Genomic DNA, 9,037 nt, shown 5'->3' with positions numbered 1-9,037 from the left:
AAAAGTATTGAAAATCTGTTTATCTGATTTTAAACTTATTTTATAAGACCAAAATATTTTAAAGATAATAATAGTATTTATCTCCTACTAAATTTAACATTTGTATTCTGAATTACAGTATTAAATCGAAAATGTAATAATTAAAACTATTCAACAATAATCAGTTTTATAGTTAATTTTGATTACATTATTTTTGTTTAACACTGTCTATTTTGTAAGTTATAAACGTATAAAAACCAAAGTACAGTATATTAATTCGTGATTAGTTTTCGCGAGTGAAGTTTTCATTTTCCATCTACAATGATCGATGAATGTGTTTTTGAATCTATTTATAGTGCGAGATTACAAATTTTATTATATTTTTCAATTATTTTAGAAGCTTATTTTCAATTTTATAGCCAGTTGGGAAAGAAAAACTTTCTTATAGCATAGATTTAATTTCTAAAACTAAATATGAATATGATTTCTTAATAAAATTGTCTATTCATGTCCAAGTTTTTCAAATTGTTTATTTATGATTACAATAAAGCTAGTTTATTTATTCTTAGAATAGTGATATTGTATTTTTAAAAATGTCTACAGTTCATTAAATGCTTTAAGTATTTATTTAAAACGGGTAAGTAAACTATATTTTCTGCTTTGTTACAGAATTCAGATACAAAATTAGCGGTTTCGAGCCTTTTCCATTCTACGTACACCTTTTTATGAAAATAAGAAAAAAATTCATATACTCTTAAACGTTCGTAAATCAAAAATAGGTAAATAGCGTTGTCAAATGATTTTTAAAGGTTGCTCCATTGATTTTTAATTATTAATTTTCGATTTGAAGTACTATGGCGCATTTTTAGTAATGTAGACTAAGTCAATATAAAAGAAAGTTCAATTTAAACTAACTAAATAAAGATCCTTAGAAATATATAAAATGCCAAAAATTTCTACTAAACAGCTGCTTAGTTTTTTTAAGAATTAATATTCTTTACAAATAATTAATTAGCAGTTTTTATGAACTTAGATCCAAAAGATTTTGAATCACCCAAGTGTAAACGTCTTTAAAATTGATGTTTTTAATAATTATATTTGTCAGCATTAAATTTTTTTCGCGACTCCCTTGAAGTGTTTAGCGTATCCCACGTTGAAAAACGCTTTACTAAACTAATATTATCATATAAAATATATTATTATGCTAACTGTTAAGACTTTCGTATATACGAAGTACTTTACAAAACTGTACTAGACAAATATATGATAATAGAAGAAAATATGAATCCCAGTTTGAAAAATAATTTAAAAGTTTCTTTTCTGATTTTTAATTAATAACAATGATTTATGTATCATAAAACAAAACCTCCCTACTCTTATACGATTAAAAATTAAGCAATAAAAAAATATTTACAATTTTATAAATTTTATAATCTAAATTTTCGGGTTCTTAGACAGAATTTTAAAACTATTCTTTCATTTCCAAGCAGTTTAATTCTCTTTCAGAAATACTAAAAATTAAAGCAATATATTCAAGTTAAATTAAATTCTTACAACATCCCTGATGATCAAACATTCCAATGTTTGAAAAATAATGTTTACTGCTCTGATTCCTTTCCAGATAAAACATATTTATCTGTAAAAACCAAAACTTTTTACTTATTAATTTTGAAAATTAAAAAAGAAACTTATTATTTTCAAGCTTTATAACATTGTAACGTACTAAACAATGTCTTTAATTAATGTATATATTCACATTTCATTTATTTCTTTTATAATTCATTTTATTTTATTTTATCTTATTTTTACTAATTCAAATGTGCATTCTCTCTCTTTCTTTCTTGTTGTTACATGTCTGTGACATGTAATTAAAATGTGTAAGCTAGCCTAATTAATTTTGCTTTATTGTTTATGATATATGTATCTAAGAATAACGATATGTTTAATTATTCAACTCTGGAATTCAACTATAGCTGTATTTTAATAATTTTGTGTCATTCTTTTCTTATCTGAGATTCATTTTATTGTTAGTGTAATTATTAATCAGAAATAAAATTAATTAGATATACATAAGGTGCGATTTAATGGGAGGAATGGGAATTTCTTTCTTCTAACTTTCATATCTCCACTCTGCAGAAATGGAAGTATACCAACTGGGAATAGCTTCTTTTCCTTCCACTTATCAAACTCGTGGGTGTTGAAACTTGTAATTTGCATAAAACCAAACTCGTGTTTTATGCAAATTATAAGGATGATTTGTAGGTGTGATCATCATTTATGACGTCTAAATTGTAGAATTTTTCCCGGTAGACTACACGGAGTAGGCTACATACAGTCACTAGCCGTTTTGATTTCCTTTTTCGATAGTGTTTTCTTTCTTCTGAACTAGAGAAGAGTAGAGAGAAATGTCTTTTATATCTAGAAGCGTTTATTCGGTGGTAGTTTTCTTCAGAATAGTTCCAGTTTCGGTAAAAATTATTGAAGTTCAGTAACTAACTATATGCACAACTATAAGCCAATACTTAAAATGAGTGATCATTCTCCTAGAAATTTTACATCTAAAACCAATGACATTAAAAATCGCATAGTGAATGTAAGAATAGTAAACAGTATCTTATATTACATACCATTTTTTATGTAAATATTTACTGTAAATAAAGACTACTTTAATGAAATTTTGAAGAAATAACTTATACAAACTTATTTAAAAGTGTCATTGTCAATTTTAATAGTCAGTTAAAAAATGCTTTATTAACTAATTTTTGTTATTTGTTAGTTCTATAACGATCATTTTAAAAGCTGAAAGCACTAGTAATTCAATAAGAATTTTGAAATTAATTTTGTTTTTCCTTAAAAGAAAAGTAGACATTATTGCATTTCCAATGGAAGCAAATGATTTTCTAATATTTGCCTCCAGAAGTTAATTAAACTTATCGAGAACCGAAAAATTTATTGAAATAAACGAGCAAAGAAAAATTGATTTTATCTAATGCATAATGGTTGAATGAGCATTATGGTGATAGATTTTTTCCAAATATGTCTCCTTGATTTCTCTTCTATGTCAGATAAAAATAGCTAAATCGATAAATTATTTGAAATATTACAAAAGTATATAGTAATTAATGAAAACTGGAGTTTTTGCTATAATAAATATAAGAATTTAAGAATATATTGTATAATAGTGGTTATCGTTATTTTAGTTATTAGTAATTTTAGATTCAATTGTCTGTTATTGTTAATTATTTATTACAATTATTCTATATTATACAGTATAATTTTAGTCAATTGTATATAATGTTTTACAAATATAATATTATAATAAAGTATATACATTTGTATTATAATAATAACTTCTTTGTCTAGTGTAAAATTGTTAACGTATTTCACTGTATTACCGAATGCATGTTGAAGAGGATTCAAATCCCGCTTCGGACATAGATGTTTGCTGTCAATTTTAATGAAGAACATTACTAGGAAAAGTAGTTATTTGTAATCACAAATTATAAGATATTATCACTGTGCATTTCTAATTTCATAAAGATATAAACCTAATTTTTTAATACGATGTTATATAGAACATTAATATCATAATTTAACATTAAAGAAACGTATATAATATGTTTGAAATGATATAAATGATACTTCTTATTTAACAAACTAAAATAGGAAATATATTTTAGCATTCGAAAATTTCACTAATATTAATAAGTAATGAAAAAGGTTAAATATAATGCTAATGCGTATGTATCTGTACATTATTTTAGAATACATTCGTTGTAGTAGTTTGTAGTTTTCTTAACAGTAAACGAGCTCAAATCATTATGAAATGAACAAAGAAATTGGCAAGTAAAACATATAATAATATGAAAGAGAATTTAATAAAATTATAAGCACATTTTGTAAAAATATGTAAAATCTGTAGATACATTATTGTAATAGTTATTATGATACATAATGATATATTGTATATGACCACGGTGGCCAAACTGTGGATCGCGAGCAATATGCAGTTCTTCTAGACCCTTATTGGGACTTCCATATACTTATACAATTTCTTTTTAAAACATTCAACTTACACATATATAATATTTTTGTAAGTTTTCTGACTATTACATAGTGTAAAGTATATAGAAACAGTAAGTGTAATTCGCAACTTAATCTCGAACAGAAAACTGAAAGCTTAGGGTACATTCATAATGTTGAAAGTTAAATGATTGTTTACCTAATCAGTCGTAAAGTATCTGTGAAGTATCTGTGAAGTAATCTAAAAGTTACTGTATAACAATGATAATTATATTGTTAAAGTACTATAAATGCGTCTTCTATATATTTCTGATAAGTATCACTCCTATCGTCACAACGTTTGGCCATTTTTGTTATATGGTATGGTTCTCCATTGCTGTAATTTGCTTAAATTAATTTCTTTACTAAGAACTTCACTTTATTTTTGGCTTGTAGCCTTGTTGTAAGTGCAGCATTCGCAACTAAACCAAATGCTAGACTTTGCGTAACATAATTATCGTCAATTGTTCTAATTAATTCGATAAGTTTAAATTCAATTGATATTAAATTATAACAGCAGTTAATCCATAAATTATTAAATACAGTATATTTGTAATTAAATATAACTTTAGTGTTATTTTGAAGAGTAGTACTTATTATTTTTATCTTATTAATTAAGTAAAATTATTCATTACTGCAGTTTTACGTAAAATTAGGATTCATCATTATAACACATTATGTAATATATACGGTAATATTTTGTAATTTAATATATTTTATAATTTTATTTTCGATGTCGAATGAGGAAAAATGTAACATAAAACATTTTATAAAATAGAAATTATAATAAATTCAGAAGTAACTTAAAACATTAGATTTAATATAAAATGCATTAAAAGTTTTATACTGAATATTACTTTAATAAATATACACATGTTTGTCAAATTTATAATTTCCAGCAGGTTTGAATGACAACTAGAAAGATTTACTAAATGATTTTTAATGTAAATTATATAAATTTTTCAAGAAATTAATAATTTTGCAATTCCGAATGAATCTAATTGTGTTTAAATCGAGCATTTAAACTAGCATTAATTCACCAAAAGAATTTTTAATAATTTTCACTTCAATGAACTTCAAACAATTAAAATGTTATCTATTCAAGATTTTGATTAAACATTATATGACAATTTCTATAGAGCAAATTTTCAATGTTTATAAAGGTATGAATGCTTTCCAAGGTGCTTGAACAGCTTTGTATAATTGATTAATTCTATATTAAGCAGAATAATCGAAAATTTAAATTGCGTCGAGGTTTCAAATAAGGAAATTGATAAATTATATCCTCATAAATTGTATTTAATGTAAATAGTTTCTTTATTGTTATAAAGTTTCACTTCATGTTTCATTCATGCGAATGGCAATTTTTATATTTTATCTATAATCCGTTACATGAATTTTTAAACTAAGTAAACCATTTATTAATATAGCTACAGAATGTATGGATCGATTTTAGAAAGAAACTTTTTAATTTGTAAATCTTTAATTAAGATAAAGAATTACATTCATAATTCATATATGTGAATACATTATTTTAATTTAGGCATTTTTGTTTTTGTTTTCCTTTTTAATTTTGTCTTTATTCGAAGAATTTTTTCTGAATTGCTTTCCTGTACAGATTATTTGAATTCTTTTATACTTTATTAAGTTAATTATTTGAAACGAAATTTTATATTTAATAATTGTTAACAAACTTGTCAATAATGATTAAAATATAATTTTTTAAATGAAAGAACTAATCAAAACATAAGAAAAGAATTGTTTAACGTACTGCACGTAAGTACTCTGTAGATGTTCCTTCTTCTTTCTGACAAGCTACCAAACCTAAAAGAACAGCAAAAAGTATCAGAGTAGTCTGATACCTCTACTTAATTGCGTTTATTAGCATTGTAGATTTCTATCATCCTCTTATATTCTTTTCACTTCATATAGGACGCGATAGGTCACGAATATGTTCATTTATTCAGCTGTATAAGAAAAACTAAGTAAATATACTCATTTACTAGATGACTGAATCTGAATAAATTCGAATTTTAACGTTAATTCTATACTTATAGATTTATAAATTCACATAGGTTTACTTATTCTTTTTTGAAAAAAATACTTAATGTATTAAGGCATAAATTTGGGCTAAATAAGCTTAAACTTTTAAATAAAACGTGTGAATGAACTATTATTTTACAACACAGAGAAACGAATAGAGATAGAAGAATTAATAGATGAAAAGTATGAAAAGCTAACAGTGTATAAATACATTTTTCCAGAATTTAATTATTCGCTTATTCCAAGTGAGAACTTATGCTAAAATTTTATTATTTCTATTTCTTAATAAAGTAAAAGAAAAATTCTTTGTAGCATATTAATGTCTCAAATTAAGGTATTATTTTAAAATAAGTTTTTAACTTATATGATTTAATAGAAAATTTATAGAAAAATTCTTAATGTCTTAATGTTTTAAAGTTTGTTGAAAATGTAACAATATTTATTCAACTTTTCTTTCAAATATAATTTTAAATTTCTTTTATTTATTAAAAGATGTAAGGCTATTTTAGTAGAATCTTACATAATAAAAAGTTTGCAATGAAAAACTTTGTCACTGCTTGCCATTTACTTGCACAATTTATTCTAATTAAATTTTAAAATTAATTATTATAATTTATTTTTAATTAAATTTAATTTTAAAAAACACCAGTATCTTGTGATTTTTCCAATTTTTTTTACCAGTAATATAATAGCAAATACATTAGAATAACAATTTCTCTTTAGTGGCAAGAAAATTAAATATCTTCTTTTATATTGTCACAGCCAACTGTTTCTAGATTTTTTGCATTTTAACAATAAAGTCAATATAATCGAGTGCTACTTCTAGATAAATTTGAGATCACATTAAACATACTGCAGATGATAATGTATTTAATATATCTTATGAGAATATTCTGTTAAGTGCATATTAGAAAGGAGATGATGATAATTTATAATGAAAATTTTGTTTAAGAGAGAAAGAAAAAACTAATTAAACTTTTAAGAAAAATTTTCTATTTTATATAAAGATTTGTCTAGCATTAATATATTATTTCTATCCAGATATACATATTTTATATTCGCCTATATATATTTTATGTATAAAGCACTTAATCCATGTCAGAAATAAATCGATATTTTTGACTTATAGAAGAAGTTTAATACTTTAATGAAATGCATTAAGAAATGTCACTTTTTATTTTAAGCAATCGTTTAAATCGTTAGAAGAATTAGTACTTTATTCTGTTTTCTGCTTGAAAATAAATTATTTCTGTATTAAAGGTTAAAATAGTATACTTAATATTTCAGCAGTTTTTCTTGCTCTTAGACAGTAAAAACTAAAGGAAAGACTTAAATGGATTGTTATAATTTTAATAAAAAAATTATATTAAGAATATATAGAGATAATATATTATAAATATTATACATGTTACATATATAATGCATTTATGTGTATTTTCTAATTCCTTTCTATTCGTAAGTACACGATATAATAAATTTTTTTATCTTTCACTCGAATGGCAAATAAACTGAGAGCACTTTTGTAGGTTATTCCAGTTATTTTATAAGAATATTTTCTTAAAGGTAGATGTTAGAGAAAGATAATGTTAGTTGTTCTTTCAAGTTTTCTGCCTCAACAAATCTTGGACATAAATCTAATTTCTCTTGCACGAAGAACAAATTCTAAACTGCTACATATTTTATGTTAATTTCTGTACACAAAATTTTTTTTTGTTATGAAAGTTTAGTAATAATATATAGTAAATACTAAATCTTTCTAGCATAGAATTTTTATGATGTGCAAGCTTAATCGCTATAATAATAATGATGATATGTATTCAATTTTTAATAACTTAATACGTAATGATTTACGAGATTAATGCATAAAATAAAGCTATTGAAATTTTTTTCGATAAAATTATTATTTTTTTAAAAGTTTTTAATGCAAAGTACAATTAAGATTTTTTAAAAAGAAATTACTTTTCTACTTTATAATTAAGATTTCTTTCTTTAAATTTAAAAATACGTTTGGTTAAATTATATTTCACACTCTATACAATTAGATAAAACCCCCTTTTACAAATTTTTAGCTAAAATATAGGTCTATTGTATTTATAATGCCATTTTATTACCACAGAAATAAAGGAAATTGCCTTTCACATAGGAATATTAACTCAGAATATAAGTGAAAAATATTGAAAACTGTATTAAATAGATGAATGAAAATGTATATATTTGTTGAATTTGAAACAAAATAATCTAAAATCTAATTCAAAATCTATTTCAAAAAGATTTTTGTTCAGGAATTGCTGAGAAGCGTCATTAAAATATTATCAAATGGCCATTCGATATTGTTTTAATGACATTTCAGCAACATTTTAATATGCACCTCACATATAACAACGAACTATCTATGCAAGCAATTAATTAATAAAAGAAAGAAGAATAAAAAGAATTTTAAAAACGATAATTTATAACAATTTATATTACAGATAAAATAAAAGGAAGACTGAAAGTTCCTATTATGATGTGCATGAGGAATCTCCTACAGGGAAGATTTTATAACATTTTAAATATAATTACATAAAAATGTTCTTTTTTTATTTGTTTTCTTATTTCAGTTAAAATATAATACTGATGACTTGATCTTTGCCTGTTTTGTACATACCTATTAATTATAATTCCTTTTTTTTTTATAAAGTTTGTTTCTGTTTAAAATATTCATTTTTATGATAACTATATCGTATTATTATTATATTGCTAGCTTATTGTTAATTATTAATTATACTTTGAAGTTAAATTTATTTTTTGCATATTACGATACACTTAATATAAACTAAGTTAACACTAGATATACAATAATCTGTTATTTATTATTTTACGTATAATTGGAAATGTCTTACGACAATGGATCTCCACCCCTAACAACGAACAACCAGCACTGTAGAATAATATAAATCAAAATTAATTTGAA

This window comes from Centruroides vittatus, unplaced genomic scaffold, assembly GCF_030686945.1.
Source record: "Centruroides vittatus isolate TY-2023 unplaced genomic scaffold, ASM3068694v2 contig_549, whole genome shotgun sequence".
Classification (NCBI taxonomy): Eukaryota; Metazoa; Arthropoda; class Arachnida; order Scorpiones; family Buthidae; genus Centruroides; species Centruroides vittatus.
Note: the sequence above shows the minus strand (reverse complement) of the source record.